We start from the raw sequence: 22,839 nt of genomic DNA, 5'->3' as shown, positions 1-22,839 counted from the left end.
CGACGACCCTCTCCACCAATGGATCCCCATAACCCTATTCAACTCCCCCAACACCTACACCCACCAACCCACAACAGGGGGTCCCCTCCCCGCCCGTAAATACCCCCCATCCCCAGTCACCCTCCAATTGCTCACTGGAACCCTCATACATTGCAGTCACACTCCATTCCCCGCGAGTACGGGGCCCAATTGCGCCCCAGGGCGGAACCCCAAAAGACAGAGGGCTATAGCAATATGTCAACAATATGTCTCTTACCGCATTCACATGCCCTTCTTCTGCTTCTCAGCCGCCCCCATCGCTTTCTCGGAGGCCGTACCCGACACAGACCGTTGCTGTGATCTGGATCTCCAATTGTCTTTGCGCCGTCCATCTCGAGAGGACCTCGCCTGTGCCTCATCATGCGAGGAGTCTGAGTCTCGCCCCTGGGGTGTGTGTACCTTCACCAGCCTGATTTCGTCTTTCCACTGAAACACCTCCTCCGGGGAGTCAAAAAAGTGGGTGCGGGATTGAAACATAACTCTCAGATGGGCTGGATATAAAAGAGCGTACTGTATTTTCAGGTCCCGCAGCCGGGCCTTGGCTGATGTAAAAGACTGGTGTTGCTGTTGCACCATGCAGGTATAATCCGGGAAGATCAGGATAGTGTGGTTTTCATACCGCAGTGGTTCTTTCGCTCTGGCCTGCTTTAGGATCACATCCCTATCACGGTAGTTAAGAAGCTTAGCGATCACCGGCCACGGCCGTGCTGCCTCCGGCGGTTTTTGCATTAGGGCCCTGTGCGCCCGTTCAATAACAAAGCAGCGGGATAGAGTGTCGGGCGACATCCAGCTTTCGAGCCACCGCATCAGGAAGCCCTTCATGTCCCCCTTCTCACAGCCCTCGGGCAGTCCAACAAAACGGAGGTTGTTGCGCCTGGCGCGCCCCTCTGCATCCTCCACACGGAGCGCCAATCCCTTTTGGACGGATTCCAGGCTGGCTACCTTGCGTTTTAGAGTCACAATGTCGTCTTCTGCCCCTGAAATGCGCGTCTCGGCCTCTGCGATGCGGGAAACCGCATTCCGCAGATCTTGTCGCAGCAGTGTAACATCCGACCCCACTGCCCCGATCTTCGCATCCAACACATCCCGGGACTGAGTGATCGCCGCCATTAGTGCCGCATTGTCTGGCCCAGCCTCCTGAGGTCCACTGGAGGCCCCCGTGCTGCCCCCAGGCCCCGTAAACTTGTGAATTGGTCCATGCTTGGGGCCTCCCCCACCACCACCTGCCCCGCGGGTCATAGTTGCCCTGCTGCTTCAATGTCCAAGCCCGCCAAAAAGGTCCTACGGATCACCGCCCACAACTCCCCTTAGGGGGCCCACCGTGGCCCGATCTGACCGCCGAGTTGCTGGGCCAGGCACACCACCGCTGCCACCACAGTCCCAGGCCGCCCCCTCCAATGCACTACTCGTCCACAGCCACGCGAACAACCGGGGCCCCAGACCACCTCCACCAGCTTCCAACCGCCTCAGACCCCTTTCGGGGGGCGCCAGTCCACAGTTGCGTCAGGGGGGCCCATGGTCGTTTACTCGCGTACCTTAATGCAGGGTCGGTCAGGCCCCTTGCTCTCCACTTGCTCGGTGGGGGCCCCCAATGTTGTGATCCGGGCCGCGAAGATTCCCAGCCAGCGTCCGCCAGGGCCAGGCCCCCCAGCCACTCCTCAGGTTCACGGCCGGGACTCACAAAAATCGAGGTCCCCGGCTGCAGCCGTCGGCGCAGGCCTCTCTCTCGTCTGCCGACACTGCCGGGGTCTCAGCAGGTCCCCCAGCACACTGCTCGCTCCGTCTCAGGGAGTCCCGCTGTAGGATCCAGGAGGAGGGCTGCCAGCGGTGCCGCCCCACGCCAGCAATGCTGCCCCTGCACTTGGGCCGGGCCCCACCACTCCGTCCCCTCTCAAAGGCCCGTCGGCGAGAACTGCACCCACCGGCTGGGAGCCGGGACGTCTCCAGGCTGCACCGGGCCAGACGTGACCTCCTGCCACCACAGGTCCGTCGCCCGCCGTCCGAGCCCCTGGTGCCACTTCACGCGGTCATCCGGGGTCGCCAAACTCGAGCGCCCCGGCTGCTGCAGGCCTCATAGGCCGTACTGTGTCCGTCCGCTGGCTCCAGGCCCCCGGGGCACAAAACTGGCCAAAAAGTCGCTGATGAGGGCCTGCTGATCTCCGGTACAGAACGCTACCCTCGGGGTCACTGCTGGATGGGGGGAGCAGGATAAATCCGCGGAAAATTGGCCGGCGGGGACGGAGCTCAACTAAGCTGCGTCCGTCATGCTTGCTGTCCAAGCCACGGCCCCTGTGCTGAGAAGTTTGATACCAAACTTCCCAGTCTTCAGTATAGACATTATGGTGTTGTGAAGTTCGTAATGACAAACTCCCAGCACCGTATACTCCTAATGGCAGCACTGCACATACAGTGCCCAGGAATGGTCCTGGGTACTGTAGGGGTACAGGGCTCATGCACCTGTACCCTCACCACTGGCATAGGGCACCCAGCTAGAGGGGTGACTGATGTATGCCAGGGCAGTGGTTTTTGGGCATGACACACAGGGACGTGTACTATGTCGACTCTTCACTTTGTTCTGCACCAATGCAGTGTGTGAGTGTCAGGGTACAGGGCCTCTAAGGCCTTCTTTGGTCACAGTGCCCTGGGTACCTGTGGTACCATTTACCAGGGGCTGACATGTGGCCAGAGATGCCAATTGGGTTTAGGATTCAATGCAGTTTTAGGGAAGGAACATAGGCCCTGGGTATTTGATTGGCAGGAGCCCAGGTCACACTCAGTCAAAGAACATGAGCAATTCAGCAAAAAGTGGGGGCACACCATGCAAGAAAACAGGCACTTTCTCACACTGATTAGCTGCTTCCGACGCGGCCCCTATGCGTAAGGAATGTATGTCATCGTCGGCCTGTAACCCCAACCGTCACAGTGCCTCCCTAAGTAGAACCCTCAACTGGTAAGCTGTCACCCTGCAAATGGAGTAAAACCATCCCACTAGTGATCCCACAAAGCTCCACCCAGTGCCTGCCCTATGCCCCCCAGGCACACTCCAGAAGTAGCCATTGCATTCTGTATAACCCCTCTTCCCCTGAGCCCACTAATCAGTTTTTGATTGGCGAATCCACAACTCCCATCTCCTGAAGCCTGTATCACGTCTTTCCAAGTGAGGCCCCTCCGGGTCCCTCCCCCTCCAGAAATTCTGATATCCGAACAACCCTAAAAAGCCATCTAGGCCATTACTGTAGAAAATAGGCATGTTTCCCCCACAACACACATTGGGTAGCTGCTGCAATACCTGGTGCAAGAAGTTCAAGTATAGTGGTAACCTGACTCACCCCATCTGACCCTGCTCCCGTGCCCAACCCTCCAGGAACCTACGGCCTAGCTCCCCAGCCACTGGGGGGGTATCTCCCCAAAAAGGCTAATCCCGCCAGCTTCCTAAGAATAGGCACCCATGAAAGGCCATTCTGAGTTGGCCCCCAGATATACTGTATTACATCTCCCCTCATCGCTCACCCCACCACCCTGCCCCGCCCCCCCCTGGAGCCAAAAATTCCCTCCAAGCTTGAATATATGCCCTGCGCATAGAATCATCCAAGGCACATACCACTGTTTGTACCATCCTGTGTTGCCTACGGACCATGGAATCTTTGGCATGGGTGTTGTGTCTTTGTCCGCGTCCCCTACTGTGAATGGGGCAAAGCGTCTGCAAAGTCATTGTCTACACCCCAGAACGTGCGGTGCTCTGAAAGTATTGTCATCGAGCAAACGTCCCATAAAAAAGCCTGCAGCAACTCCAGCCCTGTGAATCCCTGCAGACTGTCTATCTGCCACCTTCACTACCGACCTGTGCTCCCACTCTGAACCCTAAAGAGTCACCGCTACCCCTAAAGAAAAAATCTACAAGACAGCTAGGCTCTTGCCTCCATTGGCTCATGCAGCCAGCCATAGCTCTGCACACCCTCTACCCTGCCAATACAAGCCGAAACCCCGGCCGCCTCAGAAAACATTTTCCCATCCCAGTCGAAGTCCGCCTGCCTCGCTAATGGAATGCCGTTAAAGTCCTGCAAAAAAATGCACCACATCCTCAAATGTTTCTTGACCCCCACAAAAATCCGGATATGGTGATGAGGGAGAGCAGACCCCGACCATGACCTTGTCAACCTTCTACAGAATGACCTCCTCGCCCATACTCCCTGCAAGCAAACTTAGTTGACCCAGCAAAACCTGAACTTGTTGCACCTTAATATTTATTTTAATTTTTTTCCCTTTAGTCTGCATTTTATTTGAGCCAGCATTTTTCCCTTTTTTGTCCTGTTGCAGCCTGGCTTCCATCCGCCTGGAAGAGATCGCAATGTCCAACAATTACAGCATTTTATTGGGGTCCCCCATTTTCTCTGCTGCCAGTAGCCCTCCTAGGTCACCTATGAGCTCATGGAACCTTGCCAGCAGCCTCTGGAAGTCCGGCTAACCTGGTGCCCCCACCATGAAAATCCTCTAAATAGTGTGTCACCAACTGATGGCCTGTCTGCCATGTGAAACCCATTGCAAGAATCTACTGAAGCACTCAAAGAATGCACCAGATATTTAGCAGCGCATTGGCCGTGCCTTGTCAATCATACCATTTGCCTGCAAAATGGAAAACCAGTAGCTGAAAGTCCACCAGGTGTACTGAAAGCAGGCAAAAGCAGCCAAAAAGCTGACTTCATGTCACATTGTGCTGGCACCCTTCCGGGCCCGCAGCCACCCCAAGTGACATGCTACGTCTATTGAAAAGTAGGACACTGACGCTACCTCCTCTGCAATAAAATCTTTCACCGGTTTGGCCCTCCGGCCAGGACACCTGCTGTATCCATTAAAAATGACTTACCTCTTTTTTGGGAACCACCCCAATGTGTGACACTATAAGACCTTCCATAAGCCAGTTTAACATGGACCTGTCATCCTGCACTCATTGACCTTGGTCCCTTTTACAGCAGGTCTCTGGTCCCCTCTACCCTCTCTCTGTCCCGAGAATTGCTGTTGATGACCACCCTTTGTCTTTCCCCCCTACTGTTGCCACTGATCTGTGCTCTGGCCGTGGGATGCACCCCCTGTCCGAAGCAGTGGACAAGGGGTTGTCCCTTGCGTATTTTGAAGGTTCAGGTCAGAAATGACCACATACACCTCCCTTTGTTAACATCCAAGCACATCCCCCTGACCCCAGCAGTTGTTTTAAAAGCACTCCCACCCCTCGATTGGGACGCCCCTGCAAAGGGGGCGGTAAACTATTGGCGGGCCACATGTCATGAAGATAGTCTTCCCCAACCTCGCAGCCCCCATGGTGTATTGCCACAAATTGGAATTCTTTGTCCTCTGTGCGCTTGTGTATCCTCCCCTCACCTCCAGCTATGCGGAAGTTAGGAATTGCGTCCGTGCGTTGGGCCGTGTAAGCAGTAGAAATCTTACCAGAATATCGGCATCTTCGGGGCGGTGCACATTGAAGTTTTCATTTCCCGGGCTGATTGATTTTGGCAGAGACAGCAGGGACGAAACTTTTGAAGCCATCCTAAACTCATGAAGGAAGTGCATTTTAAAGGGCTACGCCCTAATTCATGTGGATAGCCTCCATACGATGTAATAATTTGTGGAAATTACGCACAAAGAAATAGGTACCACATACTTGTTATGCCTAAATAAAGCCCTAGTCCTGATGAGGCCCGCAAGTTGATGGGCTGAAACACGTCGACAATTTGGATATGGACACCTAATGAATTTAAATTAATTGACAATAAGAATCAGCAGTGGCTAAAGAATAAGGATCAAATTAAGGATCTCTTAAATACTGCGGTGATAAGGTGTACCTGATTAGATAGGAATGCTCTTTTGATAATAAGGGATAGAGCATCCAGTCAAACAGTAGGGGCTATAAGTAATAATGAGTGAATGTTTAACCTATTATTTCCAATGTGTTGTAAATATTTGTGTATGTTGATTGTATTTTTTGTAAATAGTTATGTATATATGTTTATAGTATAGAAAAGAAGTGAAGTAAAAAATGAATATACGAAATATTTGAAAACAAACTAAAGTTTCAAAAAAGGAAGACATATCCGGAGAATACATTTACTTATTGAGGTAATGGTTGGTAACTGACACATTAGAAGTGTAGAGATTTATTCTAGAATAAGAAATAGGTTCAGTTAGGTAATTCACAAACCTGTCTGAGTATTTTTTATTGAATTGGTCCCACAGCATCATATTTTTGCTTGTGTGTGTATCCTCCCCAGGCATGATCTCAGCTTGCCGAATCACATCCATGTACACAAATATGGCCACATACCATTCCAGATATTTTTCGATGAAACGCTAGCATAGATTAAAAGGGGGCCTTCCAATGCTCTATCAAGAGGTGAACCCTCGGCCACTTGGCCAGCTCATATTCCTCCTCCTTTGAGCCCTCCTTCAACTACACCACTTTACGTAAGAGTTTGAACCTTTCAACACGCTTCCCTTTCCAAATGTATTCTTTCTTGGCCAACATCCAATGAGCGCCCAATGATTTCATCACTCCCATGTACAGTAATTTCTTAAACTTCAATTCTGTACAGTCTGACCCCTCCTTCTAAGCCTCACCCTTCCCCGACCCCCCAGCCTGCACTCCCTCCTAGGCTGCCAGCAGACACCTTCTCCTCTGTACCCACTTGCACATCTGTTATGCATCGTCCCTTGCGCAGCCTCTCTTCCCCTTCTTCAGACCATGCACTAGCATCCACGCCCGTGGAACCATTGTAAGATCAGGATCCTTTCCTTTGTCCTTACCCGGTGCGAAGAGCTGTGCCTGTGCTGCTGCAGTCCACCTCACTAGTATTTTCTCTGTCCTTCACCTTTGGGGGCCCATTCCTTGTGCACCTGCAACATACTGGACAACACATTAGCATGCCCTGCCCCTGCTGCTTTCCAGGTCCTCCTCGTAGTGCTTCCTTCCTCCATGTTATCCACATCATAGTCCACAGTGACCACCTCCAAGGGGTCATCCAAACGGTCCCAGTCACTACCCAATATCTTCCCCTGCGTCTTACTCACTCCACACGTCGACATGGTGCAGCGACGCCCAGCGCCCGTGGGAGGCCAGAAAGACTCACCCTGCTGGTTCACCGCCGCCCCTTGCACACTTGTCGCATCTCTTGTACTAGAGGCCGTCTAAGACCTACCAGTCGCTGTGGCCAGCGAAGTCGTTCTAAGCCTTCGTGTGTTGGTCGCATCGGGTTCCCTCACCGGCATAGGCGTACCGTGCTGGGCCCAGCCTTCTCTTCCCCTTGGTGCTGTTGAGCCACTCCCAGCTCTACCGTGTCCGGAACATGTCTCCTCCCCTTCCCTTGTAAATAAAAAAGAGAAAACTAGACTGGTTTGCTGGCTCCCTGTGCCCTGCCCCCCACATGACCATAAGCCCTAAGCTGTGGGTCCCTTGCCTATACCAAAATCCCCATCCATCAGCCCTCTTCCATGGGATTATGCTCCCCTACACTCCGTTCCCGCATAGCTGCGGCTATTGCAGATGCTGGCCTCCATACAATGATCTCCCCCTCTTCCTGAGCCGTTCCTCTTGCTTCCCATTGAAAGGGACCCTCCCCTGTCTAAGTAGTCATCAAGGCAGGCCACCATGTCCCAATCCCACATAAATCTAGGCCAGACCGATGTGGATTTTGCTCCATTTCCCCTACCCTCTCCATGAATATGGGCATGTCGTTGGATACCCTCTCCCACCTCCAAGGACATGCCCAGGCCACCCAACCCCTCCTACTGCATTCCCCAGGCTCCCCCTTATGCCTATCCACGAAAACCCTTTCCAGCCCCACACTCTGGCAAGCCCCGCCTCCCTCCCAGCTGCATGGATGGCCCCCAGAGGCCCGGGGATGCTCCGCGACTACGGGCACCCATCCCCTCAGGCTCTCTTCACTCCTCATATGCAGGCGCCTCCTACGATGCCGCCCACTTCATTGCATTGCTCTTCCCCGCAGCAAGTAGACGTGACAAACATGCTAGATGTGCAACGGGCCACATTACCCTGCCCTGCCCTGCATTCCCAGGCCCAGCTCGGCCTTCAAATATATAATCCTGCTGGATGGCCTACCAAAATCCCACCTCCCCTCATGCCTCGAATCCCAGCCCGATACGGATGCCTTCCCAGTGCAAGGCCTTGCTTCATACATCCTGACCCCAGCCTCCACAACTAAACCGAAATTCCACCACCAAAAATACCGCAAATATACCTCCAAAAACAGGCTATGAGCCACCAGGTCACCTAAACCTAAAATAGTGGCTGGTAGCCCAAAACCAACTTGTAAATATATGTGCTGGGCTATATTTTGGCTATAAAGTAGCCCTACGCAAAATGGCAGTCACTGGACTGCACCACCCTCCCAATCTGCCCGGGGGCAGACTTTCCTGGGGTCAGCTGCTCCCCCAAACTCCCCTTTCACAGTAGGAATTCCAGTAAACTGAGGGTCTATTGTAGCTATCATTATTTTTCAGTGATGTTAGAGTTCCATTTTCAAGTTGCTGTGACCCATATACTGTTTTCAAAGTCAGTATTGTATTCTCACAACCCTTTGCAATATATCTACATTTCATCTGTACGATGACAGCATTATTGCTTCTGCTCATAATGGCATTTTAATTCTCAAAGAAGGAACACAATTATTTTTACTTTTATTTACATTTTATGAAATAATTATAATTATAAAGCTGACAGTTTTGGGACTTGCTTGTAGCACAAAATCTCTATGAGGAGTCCACGGAATTATTTTTCTCATGCACATAGTGCAGATGTGCGAGACAGTGACATTGGGGGGAGCAGATGATTTTGTTTGTCACATCACACCAGGCTTTTTGCATAAGATTTTGCAAAAAAATAAAAAATCTGAAGGAATTGTTTTCCTAAGTGTTCTTTTTATAGTGTGAGTTACACAGCATAGTGTGACTCCTTCCACAGTTATAAGCACAAGCCTAATGAAGGCCTATCGTGTTTTACTCAATCTGCCTGCTGTCCCCAATGGCTAAATTACAGTAGTTCACTGTGGTTACTAAAAGCTTCTTTTAAATGGATTCCATATTGTAATATAGTGCTTCTGAATTGCAAATATAGCCAAAAGGTCTGGCTTTAAGGTGCTAATGTATGCAAACACTGACTTGCAGAAATGCTGATAGCATGCACTAGCACGTTGAAGCAAGACCAATTGCGTTTGCCAATGCTTGTTTTAACAAGACTATCTTGACAGCTTGAGGCTTCAGCATGTTTAATATGAACTGAAGATAGTCAAAAAATAATCAAGCAACCACAATAAAGTTGTCAAAATCTAAAGACATGCTTACTCTAAAAAAAGCACAAGTCAGATCTGTTAAAGAGGCTGTGGAACAGCGCAGGAGGGCTGAGACTACACACAGCAGTAAGGCCACCAAAAATTATGCTTGCGATCATTTGGATTATCAGTGCTGGTGCTGTTGGTTTTCATGAAAACCTGTGCCTGGTTAAATTGAAAGCATAATATAAGGGATATAGTACCGACTGTCATACATTATAAGCATATTACAAGTCACAGAGGAGTTCAATAACCTTATAGAGGAATGAGGTTGAAAGCTGAGCTGCAGTAGCTTGGAATGTGTAGAAAGATGCAGAAAGATTCAAACTTTTTGATAATTATCTAAGTAGTGCAAAACTGTTTATTTAAAGAATATTGTATTTATACTTTTCACTGTAAGCCACTGCTTAATTTGTAAAAAAAAGTAAGTGCCTCGACCCTCGTCAGGAGGCCACTGCTGCTTGTACCACACATTGCCCCTCTCAGTGCTGCCAATGGCAGTATCAACACAATTACAAATCCTCACGTTCCTATAAGTGTGACAATTCAGTCTATTCCAGGCCTCCAAAGCTATCAAAATAACTTGTGCTGCAGTCAATAGTCCTTTTAATGTATATTCAATTAATAAACACCTGTTGTCGTTCTCATATTTAAATTAGACAGACAGTGCCACCATGTGGCCGTCTGTTACAATTGTTGACAATTAAGTACTGGTGCGAGCACCAGGAACTACCGGCTCAAATTAAGCACTGCTATAAGAACTGACCTGCCTTTCACATGGGCTGCTGGTAGAAGGCATTGTGATGACAGTACTCAACTGCAATAACTTATTTCAGCCAAGTTCTGATGTCTTCTTTTCTTTATAATCAGAGACTGAATGCGTCACAAGTCGCCGATTATAAAGAAATTAGACACTGGCGTTTATACAGGGATTTTAGAATCCCATGTATTATATACCTACATTTAAATCGCATTCTTAACAATAAATAAAGTATTTTGCTGGTTTGAGTGAAAAGAACCTTATACATAGAGGCCCATATAAACTGCTTTTGTTACATGAAAGATAAAGCGCAAAAATGTGCCTTATCTACTAAGATATGATGCACTCCTGCTCTCTCATAACGCTAGGGCACTTCAGGCAGCCTAGGCCAATGCAGGCTCCCTTGCGCCATGGTGCAAGGGTGTCTGTGTAATGGCAGGCATGATTTTGTGCACAAAAAACAATCCTCAGAGGCATATTCCTCTTTTTATGTGTGTTGCAGATTACAGCACACAAGGAAAGATGATGTAAAAGGGAGAAATTAAGATATTTCTCCTCATTATACCAGCATCAGGAAGGTGCACAATTTTGGTGCAAACCCAGGTTTACTGCCATTAGTAAATCTGGGTTTGCGTCAAAATACACAGGTGGATGCACGGGAATGGCTATGCTCCACCCACGTAAAGCCTACCTGATGCAATATAAGACAACAAAGCATGGCGCTGTGCTGCGTTACATTTTTTAACAAAGGCACGCAAAGAGACACAAATCAGCCCTTGGTGGGTTTGTAAATCTAGACTCGTAATTTGCAAAATGGTGCAACCGCAACCCAAAATGTTAGCAAATCTAGCCCATAGTATCTGAGTTGAGTATGTGCACCCTGCTGTTGGTTTGTTGATTTCCTCTTACCTTTGCATTAGCAGTTGAGTCAGATCTAGGGCACCACCATTTTAAGGAAGCTGTCTCGGAGAGCAACCTAATCTTCTTCCATCCACTTGGGTCTTGGGATTTTGAAAATTTCCGCAATAGGGATTTGCAAAGGCCCACAGAATCTTGGGGTGAGGAGGGGGGCTGTCTTGTTTATGAGGCATTCTTTAGAAAAACGGCTTAGACTCTACGCTGAAGGAAACGCAGGGAGCTAATGTGAAGATTTGGGCCTTTCCAGGAGGCTTGCAGTGCCTAAGCTCTGCTTGCTTGAGCAGTCTGAGGGCCCTTTTGCGGCCTAAGAAGGATTAGTCTCCCCTTAACCAGCAGGGCTATGCACACATTGGCAAATATACCGGCTCACGCTAATCGCTTCACTCCCAAATCCACAATGATGTCTCAGGAATTATCATTTTTATCTCAGCCAAATAAGCACATTCTTTATGCTTCCGTGCAGAGAATAAAGTCTTTCAGTGTGCCTTTTTTTAAAAGAGTTGGAAGCTTGACATTTTTAGACTATATTTTTTAACTTTCAATCAAAAGATGAAACTTTGCATTTGCTTCCCCCCACTCTTAGAAAAACAGGAGCTTTTCATTCCTGAGCATCCGTCTTAACAACAGCAATGTCATGCAAATAAATAATGAATACAAAAATCATGCATAGCACGTTTTAAAAGTTGTATACAAAGATACGATAAAAAGTGACACAAATATTTTTCTGTAAAAGGTTTGTACTTGTCATGTTTATGTTTCCTAGTCGTACATACACTAATAGTTGAATGGTTCGAGCGTATGGTAAAATATGTAAAATCTCCCATGTGACTTGCTTGGAACAATTTGGCTATAGGAAATTCATTTTACAACAACATATTTCGTATGAAAACAGGCTATATACGTTTCTGTAGGAGAGTCCTTTAAATTGTTTGGTTACACAAGTAAAGAATACACAGTCATCCAAAATAATTTTTAAGTTGCAAACCGAATAATGAAAAGCATTCCAATATATATCTATATATAGACATTGACGAAGGCCAGGTGGCTGAAACGCGTTTGTCAGTATTCGCGTGTTTGTAATTATTTAAATAAGAAATAAGAAAAGACAATGGTAATTATGTGCGGAGTGTGCAGCAATTTCTGAACTGTGTTGATTGCGTGTGTCACGAGCTCGCGGCTGCTCCACCCGCTGGGTGGAGAGCGGAGGATCTGGCGAACAACGTAAAAAAAAAGAAATATATATATATTATTCTGCACTTTCTTTGTGGTCTGGGCCTGCTTACACTCACACACACATATTCACACACACAGTACTCCATTCCATCACTATATATGTGGAGCTGGCGCCAGGGCCGGCGCTAGGCATGGGCAGCGTGGGCAGCTGCCCAGGGCCTCGCACTCAGCCCACCAGCATGGGGCCACGCACCAGTGATGTGTCCTGTTGTTTCTCTGGAGAACCTTTACAAAGAAAGGTGTCGCCTGCAATTAAGGTCCATTGGAGGGGGCCCCCTCCCTGGGCCTCTCATGGATGGTGTCCTGAGGCATAGGGGAGGGAGACAGAGACGCTCCCTCAATTGAAAGGAGACCCATTCACAGACACTGTGGGGGGGCCATTGTCTAGCATTTTCGTGCCCCCACAGTTTTAACTTTTTGACCACAATCAATTCTCACACCTATCGGACTGAAGGTGTGAGAAATGCTTGTGGAGTAAAAGTTAAACCTGTGGGGGCGCCAAAATGCTGGACAATGGGCCCCATACAGTGTCTGTGAATGGTCTCCTTGCAGGGGGCCACTTATCTAAATTAGAGGGGGCCTCGCAGGGTCCCTTTTAGCCCAGGGCCTCGCAGATCCTAGAACCGGCCCTGGCTGGCGCTATTCATCTTGCCCTGCCAAAGGCCAATACTAGCGTTATGAACACGGGGTAACCCAATCAAAGTCAGAGGGACCTGGGTGTCAATATGTTATAGAAAAAATGGTCCCAGACATTAATTTAACTTACGCATTAGTCAGAACAAAAATCACTTCATCTCTTCAATGTCGAATACCATTTGAATAAATCCTTTGGGAATATAACACCAAACAAATGATCTTGAGCCCAAGATAATTTTGTTGAAGCAGAAAAACACAATTAAGACAGAACAAAATGTATCCAATATATCAGAATTTATCGTATTTACTCTGCAAATTGCAGAAAACATTTGATATTTACAATATATAAAAAAGCAATTATTTACAAACAAGGGTTCATTTTATCACAGTTATATGTGCACAGAGAAAGAGTAAAGGTACGTGCTCGTGTGTGAGAAAGAGACCAAGAGGGTCAGTGAAGAAGTAATAATACAGTAATTCTCTTTAAACCACACTTAAGATAGAAATCCTTAAAGTGGTAGACATGAGCCTGCCCTCGCTGTCATTTTTCAGCAGAAAAAGTCCTTTCTTGCTACTGACAAATCACAAATGTCCTCAAAATTAAAATCAATAGCACCAAAGGCAAAGGGAGGGAGGGGGAAGGTAACAATATAGGTACAGGCTCCAAAAGGGTAAAGTCGACGTTTCGACCCAAAAATAAACAGGGTAGCTGTTATCCTCAGGCATGGGTCTTCATCAGGACATGGGGGGATGGGGGCGGGGGGACCAGGAACTCAATGTGCACAAAAAAATGACCCCAATCGTGGGTACCCAACAATGGTGTGCCCCTGGTGCGTTATCAATCAGCACCCCAAATCGTCAGACAATTCAGTTCCAACGCACTCCAGCCGCACCACGATTTTCGAACAATCCTAGTACTGCCCTCGTGATTTGATAGATGTCGCTTAGTTTCCAGTATGGGAGGCGAAAAAGTTCTAAACACCCCCTCGAGTGCCAGACTCCAAACGTACTCTCCTCTTCAAAAGGCCGAAAAGGCGGGCAGGAACCCTTTCCGGCCTTTTGAAGAGGAGAGTACGTTTGCAGTCTGGCACTCGAGGGGGTGTTTAGAACTTTTTCGCCTCCCATACTGGAAACTAAGCGACATCTATCAAATCACGAGGGCAGTACTAGGATTGTTCGAAAATCGTGGTGCGGCTGGAGTGCGTTGGAACTGAATTGTCTGACGATTTGGGGTGCTGATTGATAACGCACCAGGGGCACACCATTGTTGGGTACCCACGATTGGGGTCATTTTTTTTTTGTGCACATTGAGTTCTTGGTCCCCCCGCCCCCATCCCCCCATGTCCTGATGAAGACCCATGCCTGAGGATAACAGCTACCCTGTTTATTTTTGGGTCGAAACGTCGACTTTACCCTTTTGGAGCCTGTACCTATATTGTTACCTTCCCCCTCCCTCCCTTTGCCTTTGGTGCTATTGATTTGAATTTTGAGGACATTTGTGATTTGTCAGTAGCAAGAAAGGACTTTTTCTGCTGAAAAATGACAGCGAGGGCAGGCTCATGTCTACCACTTTAAGGATTTCTATCTTAAGTGTGGTTTAAAGAGAATTACTGTATTATTACTTCTTCACTGACCCTCTTGGTCTCTTTCTCACACACGAGCACGTACCTTTACTCTTTCTCTGTGCACATATAACTGTGATAAAATGAACCCTTGTTTGTAAATAATTGCTTTTTTATATATTGTAAATATCAAATGTTTTCTGCAATTTGCAGAGTAAATACGATAAATTCTGATATATTGGATACATTTTGTTCTGTTTTAATTGTGTTTTTCTGCTTCAACAAAATTATCTTGGGCTCAAGATCATTTATTTGGTGTTATATTCCCAAAGGATTTATTCAAATGGTATTCGACATTGAAGAGATGAAGTGATTTTTGTTCTGACTAATGCGTAAGTTAAATTAATGTCTGGGACCATTTTTTCTATAACACAAAGGCCAATACTAGCTCTTACTGGTACAGCCACCAAATGTTGCCACACTTCTGGGGGAGGGTGCTTTTTCGATGACTGGGGGATTTGATAAGTGGCAGCATGGGAGATAGCCCTGGAGGCTGAGGGCAATTTGCATGTACCGACAGATATCTAGCAGGGTTAGTGGAACTACCGTAACACATGCTTTGATCAGTGATCCCTAGACTTGCACCTGTCTGCTGCTGAGGGGCTGATTTAAAAGCAAGGAGAGTAAAGTACAGAAAGTAGGCCTAAGGGGCCTACCTCCTTCTGTTCCTGATTTCTGAGACCAGGAGTAGCAAGGGCACTGCCAGGAGGACCAGAGAATTAAGGTAGGCTTTGGACCTGACATCCTGGGAGTGGTTTTCCCCAACTTTTCTCCTTTAATCCTTATGTTTTTGCTGACTTTGTTTTTGCTGGCATTAGGACTCTATGCACTTTACCACTGCTAACAAGAGCCACAGTGCTTGTGCTCTCTCTCTAAAACATTGTAAGAGTGGCTTCCACCCAATTGGAATTGTAAGATAAATGCTACTAGTGCGCCTGCAGCACAGGTTTTGCCACCCACATAAGTAGTCCTTTTTTATTAAATATGTCTCAGACCTGCCATTGCAACATATGTGTGTGTAGTTTTGAACAGCCATTTCAACCTGGCAAAATAAACATTTTGTCAGACCTATACCTTCCTTTCTAAGACATATAAGTCACCCCTAGGGGTAGTCCCTAAACAGCCCATAGGACAGGGTGCACTGTAATTAAAAAGTAGGACAGGTACTTTTAACTTTTACATGTCCTGATAATGGAAAATTCTTAAATTTGTTTTTCACTAATGCAAGGACTCCCTCCCCCATTGGATAACATTGGGTTACCTTATCACATTTAATAAGTGATAACTTTCAATTGGGAGCAGGTAGGTATTTTTAGTTTGATATCTAAAGAATTGGAATGTAAACCCCTGTTCAATGGTAAGTTGGAGTATAGGTCACAATTGTGAAAATGCTATTTTTAGAAAACTGCCATTTTCTTGTCCCAGCCATTTGGACATGCAGCCTGTATCCTGGGTGACATGACTAGGTGTAGCTGGCAATTGGGCTTTGGGTATGGCTCCCAGACTTGAGGAAAAAGGTAGAATATGTGTTTGCATGATGTGCCATCTCTGACTTGACAGGGGGTAGGTAGAGTTGTCATCTACTATACATACACATCACAAAGGCTCTGCCTCAGCACTCACAAAGGCTTTCACACTAGTCTTTTGTTCACCCAGGCAAGCTGGGACCAAGGCAGGAAATTTCAGAAACCTCTGTTGGGGGGAGACCTCCTGAAGTTTCTACCACTTCAAAGTGGGTACCAGATATAAATAGTGGACCCTCAGACCCAACTCATCACATCACTACTGAACCTGTATGTTCTGCCTGGAAAAAGGACTGCTCAGCTGTGAAGTCAGCCCTGCTGTCCTCCATGCTGACCAAGGGTTGCTTTGCTGCCTGGGCCTCCTGTTGCTGCACCAGGACTCTTCTGTTGCTGCGAGCTGCCCTGCTGAACCCAGCCTGCCTGTGTGGACCCAGAGCTCAAGCACAACTCCAAGGGTCAGTTGTATGCCCCCCTATTCAAAGCCACAGGTTCATAACAGGTTTATTTGACATCACCGCAGCTCTATGCATCTCGATGCAATGAGAAGCAGACCATCATCATCTCTGGACCAGTGCGATGCAGCTTGTCCTTGACGCATCTCATTACAAATCCTTGCAAACACTGGTGGCTTCTTGATCGCTGATGCTGCCTGATGCCAGCATAGGCCCAAGGTGACGCATCTCCTCCACCTCGCCAATGCATCACTGTGCAAGTCTCTACAAGCCCCCCCGGCTTCTCAACGATGCCGGCGAACCTCGCCTCGCAGCTCCTTTTTGACGGTCATCAACTCTGGCCGGGCATCTCAACGGAAGGGCTTTGCATCCTAACACCCAGGCCCACATGGTACTTTCTTAGTGGACAGATTTCAGTACTGTATTCAGCCAGCACTCCATCACAGACACCCTCAACTTGGGACTTAGATTCGGTCTACTGCGACCAGGTAACATGGTTATAATAGCAGTCCTTCTGCCTGCAAGGCTTTTTTGTGGCTATCCAGGACTAGTGCCGCATTGGAGACACAATATTCTTTTGCCATCCAAGTTATCAGCTGGAGCACTGCCCATGATCTAGTTTATCAGCAGGGCGTTCAGCTGTAGCATTCCTGTGCGCACATCAGACTTTGGTAGATGACACAGAAGATAGGGATTATATCCCCAGTGTTTTTGATTACACGTGTAGATGGCACTTAACCGTGTTGTAGTCCTGAGGAGGCTAGCACTTATAGGCTGAAAAGTATGAACACTTATTGAGAGGAGTACGATGACCTACTGATAAGGACAAAAAGGATACACTACTGGAGTATACAGGAGCATTGTTTTGGGTGTACACATACATCCAAGTTTGATGGCCATGCACTCTTCAGGTTGGGCCCCACTGCATAAAGGAAAAAGTAGCATGATTAGAAAAAAGAGAGGAAGGTGTTCTTTAGAGTTTTACAAAGTGAAACAATGTTTTTGTGATATTAATAAAAAACTTCTTTGGTTTTGAATGTAATAAAACACACCTTATGGCTATTTTTATATATGCCTAATAATGTACTGAGAGCTTATGAAGAATTGTATGCATTCTCCTTTGGAAATCATTTTCTTAACTAAATATTATGGCTTTTCAAGTACAATAACAGTATTGTTGGCAAAAATTTACATTTTTAATTTGTCCTAACCGAGAACCCCTTCTTTTTTGCTATATTACATCCTCAAGTTCTGCTAGGGTCACATAGGCAAACCTTCTTTTGATTCAGGTAATCACAGTTGACACTTTTTACTTGTTAGTGGTTGATTTTCACAAAACCTTTAAATTGCATATCTCTGGTTCTACTAATTAGATTTTTGTCATAGTGGTGTAAAGCTTTTTACAATTTTCCCTATGTTACCAAATTGGAGTGGGATTTTTTCATCTGTTGTGCTTTCACTTTATTACTGTTTACTTCATGAGCATACTTCTCAAGCCTAACTGCTTTTGGGCCAAGCTACCAGAGAGTTATGCACAGGTTAATTTGGGATTTTCTTATGTGTCATACAAATACGAATTGTGGTTGCTGCTTGAGCAGGGTTTCACAGCCTCAACCAGTAACCCGATTTCCTAGAGTAGGGATAAACCCTGCCTACCCCAGGTGGACATCAATGTACGGATCCTCACTGAATTTTGCAGTAGGTTGAAGGCTTGTGTTATTTTGTAGACTGAAGATATAAAAATCCCAGAACAATGCTTATACTAAGGGCAGCTGAGTGGGCAGGAGCAGTCTATGCGCTGGGAGTGGCCAAAAACCTGTAAGAATGTGCACAGGAGTGACTTGTTCCTGTGGTTTGTTAGAAGAAAAATCCAAAGAAATAGTGGAGCTCTAATAAGATGCAAGAGTCAGCGAATAGTAAATGACATTTTCAGTTCTTGCACTTATAATGAATGTGACAGTCCCAAAAAAAACCAAAGTTAGTAGTAGGACAAAAACGTGAGACAAAAAAACCCACATTTGACATTTTATTTATTTATTTTATTTTAAGAGTTTAATATAGCGCTGGCCTAGACCCGGAGGTATCAGAGCGCTTTACATGAGGTTTCACAAAATTACAAGATTACATCAGTTCCAATTTACATCAGTTGCTAGACAAACAATTACAAAAGCATAGAAAACGAGATAAGTGAAGTGTAGAGGGGAAGGGGGGAAGGGTAAAGGGGTGGGAGGGAGATAGGGGAGAAAGACGAAGGAAAGTCTGCCCAAAGTCCAGCTGGGTAGGTGACGGTCAAGGGGGAAGTCCCAAAACCCATCTCCTTTATAGCTATCAGGTAGCTCCATCGGGCTTTGGCCAAATAGCTAGGTCTCAATGGGAAACATTTAAAGAACATGGAGGGCAAAATAAATGGAGCGTTGAGGGAAGGGGACAGGGAAGGTGAGAAAGGGAGGATAGGGGAAGAGACAACAAGGAGAGACGAAATTAAGTCTGTCTAAAGGCCGACTGGGTAGGTGACGACCAAGGAGGGAGTCCACGGCCCATCTCCCCTATAGCTAAACCAGGTAGCTCCATCGGGCATCAGACAAAATAGTTCAGTCTCAATACATTGAGAGAGGAGAGAAGGAGAGACATAAATAGAGGAAGGATGCGGGCAGAGACGACAGGAGAGACGAAAGGAAGTCTGGCTAATAACCGACTGGGTAGGTGACGTCCAAGGAGGGAATCCCCGACCTGTCTCCCCTATAGCTAAACCAGGTAGCTCCATCGGGCATCAGACAAAATAGCTAGATCTCAAATGACAAGGGAAAATTCACAGGTAAACAGGGTGGGGACTAGGGCCAGGACAGGTGAGGTAAGAGGTCAGTAGCAGGAAAGTGGAGAGGAGTAGAGCGAGGAGGGGTAGGGGGTAGGTAGTTCGGTAAAAGTTACAAGCTTACAAACAGTTACTGGAGCATACTCAAAAAAGACAAACAAATAGCAATGTTACAAAGGTACATGAGAACTATGTCCAAGGTCCAGCTGGGTAGGTGACGGCCAAGGGGGTGACCCAGAGTTGATCTCCTCTATTGCTGTCTAGGCAGCTCCACCGGACATCAACCTTGTTGATCAGTCTCTCTGCGCTTAGGAGTTCGTGTAAAAATTTAGTTTGGACATTGATATTTCAGGAGAGCCCCTTCTTCCCTCACAGGCCCCCCCTGCCCATTGCTTTCCTATGCTGAAGGCACATCCTGTAAGGAGCATGGCAGCCAGTGTGACTGATAGATTGAAGCCTGGTGATGAAGGTAAGGCACAACCCAGCTTGAGGTGTCAGAGGAAGAGGACATCGGGCACAGCCTTACTGCCAGAGTAAACGAGGACAAAAACCTTCAGATATGCTGCAAATCAAGATACCAGCTCTCACATAGGCTCAGAGATCTTGACAAAGGCTATTTTGTAGAAGTAGATAGTCGTTCTGCAAAATGCTTCATCTAAAAAGCAGAACCGGGACCACAAGCACAGAGCACACACCGGATGAACATTGTTCGGCATGTTCCCTGCTATAACAGCAATACACATGAATACTGCCAACCACCACTGATTTGTATGTGCTGCCCAAATGAATTGCCATCCGCTTCATATTCGGCACAATTCAAACTCTCCGCCTCGCGGGCGCCGCCATCTTGTCCGCGCTGGTTAATGGTGCCCAGAGCACAACGCTTCTCACCCGTTAATAACCTCTCACGTGGGGCATATATTTTTACAACACACTAGTTGGCCCTTGCAAACCTCCATATAATGTTATGTCATTGTGCCCCAGTGCATATCAGGATAATACCACGCAGCTCTTGACATCAACCATTGGCAGTACAGCCGCCTGCTCCACAGTATAAAGTTGGGGAAGAAGCAGACTGAGAGCACCATTCTGTGCACTGACTTCTCCCTTGCTGGACATCAAGCAATGTTACCTACAAATACATTTCATTTTGTTCATGAGCACCTGCTGTGTATTGTGTGTTTCTTTAATTGCTCTTGGGAGGACGCAAACGTTTTTCTCAGGCAATGATTAATGCACACTTGGTTGCTTCCCTGGGGTGATTCCTCATTTTTTTAGAGTAACTTTATACTGGTGTCACCGGTGTTATGGTGGCATGTTCCACACACAGCCTTTACGTCACATTTGATGAGGTTGGCTCACTCCATTGGGACAACAGGCAGGGCTTATAAATTATCTTAACTTTTTGACAAGGGCGCATATGATATTGGATTGGTATTTGATGAGTGGAAGGTGCCCCATTTGATGTTTCCTCTATACTTCCCTGGTTAAGCAAAACAAAATGTACCTGCCTGCCAGATTAAATTAAATCATATATTAAAGATACTGGCCATATGATTACAAGAGTTGAGAACCTATATTGTAGAGCCGATAGAGACATTCTTGTTACTATGGACATTGAGTCCCTTTATAGTAACATCCCCTTGAAAGAGGCTATAAAGGCGACAGACTGGTTTATTGACAGGCATAACATAAATTGCTCAAAACAATTTCTTATCGATTGCCTCTTTATAGTTCTCACCGAGAATATATTTGAATTTGACGACTCCCTTTACCGTCAAACAAGGGGAGTAAGTATGGGCGCTTCGGTTGCACCATCCATTGCCAACATTTATATGTCAGCTTTCGAGGACAGATTCATTGACAATGAGATTGCTCCCTTTTTTGAATCTATTTCCCATTGGTCCAGATACATTGATGACATCTTCTTTATCTGGACCAATGGGGAAGATACCTTATTGGAATTTCTTGAATGGATCAATATGGCTGACATCAATCTCAAATTTACTGCTAAGTACGATACTCATCGGGTAGAGTTTCTTGACCTCCTGATAAAAAATGAGAACAACAAATTAATAGTTGATCTGTTCGTTAAACCCACTGCTCGTAATACGTTACTTCACTTTACCAGCTTCCACCCAAGAAGTCAACGTGATAGTATCCCTTTCGCCCAGTTCCTACGAGTTCGTAGGAACTGTACAAATCTTAAAGATTTTGACATGCAAGCATTAGAGATGAGGAAGAAATTCATTGAAAGAGGGTATCCACACAGATTAGTGAGGAGTTCCTATAAGCGAGCAAGATTCTATGACCGTGATGCTCTATTGACACCTAATGAAGTGAAAAGTAATGACCAACTTGTTTGTGTCATTAAACATTCTACGTTAAATGACCGTGTCAAGCAAATCATTAACAGTAACTGGAACATTTTAAATTGCAATCCAACATCAAAGAATACCCTGCCTAAACCACTTTTTGCTCATAAACGAAACAGAAATATAAAAGACTTGGTTGTCCACTCGAGATTCGATAACAAAAATAGCCTCTCTCAACGTTCATTGCTGGATAATTTACCGGTACGTGGAACAGTACCTTGTTCCTCCTGTAAATCATGTAGTAATATCTTGAAAGGAGAACACTATACACACAATGGCTTCTCTACAAAAGCATGTGATATCTGGAACTGCAAGACCACAACCATTATATATTTTATCATATGTCCCTGTGGTTTAGGCTATGTCGGCGAGACTTCTAGATCTATCCAGACCCGTCTTACAGAGCATAGATCTGCCATTAAAACTGAAGAAATGGTGGCTCCCTTGGTAAAACATTTCCTGGAAAAAAAGCATAAACCCGACGAATTCCAATGGCGCATCCTCGAGAAAATAAGAGTACCAGACAGTAAAGGAGGTTGTGCTATTCGTAAAAAAAGAGAAGTTTATTGGATTTTTGTTTTTAATACTTTTTCTAAGGGATTAAATTCTGAAATCCCTTGGGAAAATGCTATATTCTGAGCATTTCCTATATCCTGCAGCCCTTTTGATTTCATTACTTGTAATGACTAATAACTCTGAACTATGGAAAGATTGCCCCGTTTTTTATAAAAAGTATACTCTCACTAATTAAATTTTTATTGCCTTACGTTTTGGATTTGGCTTTGATAGCCTTAAAATAATTACTAGTACAGTATTCTGGTTTCTTCCCTTTTTAGGGATCTCTAATTTTTCATTGTTCTTTTTCTAAACAAGTTCTGCAAACATTCAGCAACCTGGAATGCTGCTGCTTTTTCATTGAAACTGACTCCACGAAATCGTATTGACGCGGTACCTTTAATTAATTTCGTGTCACCAGACCCTTGTCACGTGACCATTGACCGGAAACTATTTGAATCACTGTCAGGCACGTCCGCATTGCTATTACAACGGACAGCAGACGCCGACAGCCATCTTCTATCGTGCCGCTATTTTTGCTGCGGTAAGTGTGAATGCAGACCCTGCCGGTAACCGCAT

This window comes from Lissotriton helveticus, chromosome 1_2 (genome assembly GCF_964261635.1).
Source record: "Lissotriton helveticus chromosome 1_2, aLisHel1.1, whole genome shotgun sequence".
NCBI classification, from domain to species: Eukaryota; Metazoa; Chordata; class Amphibia; order Caudata; family Salamandridae; genus Lissotriton; species Lissotriton helveticus.
The sequence above is the reverse complement of the archived record's forward strand: the minus strand, read 5'-3'. Positions refer to the sequence as shown.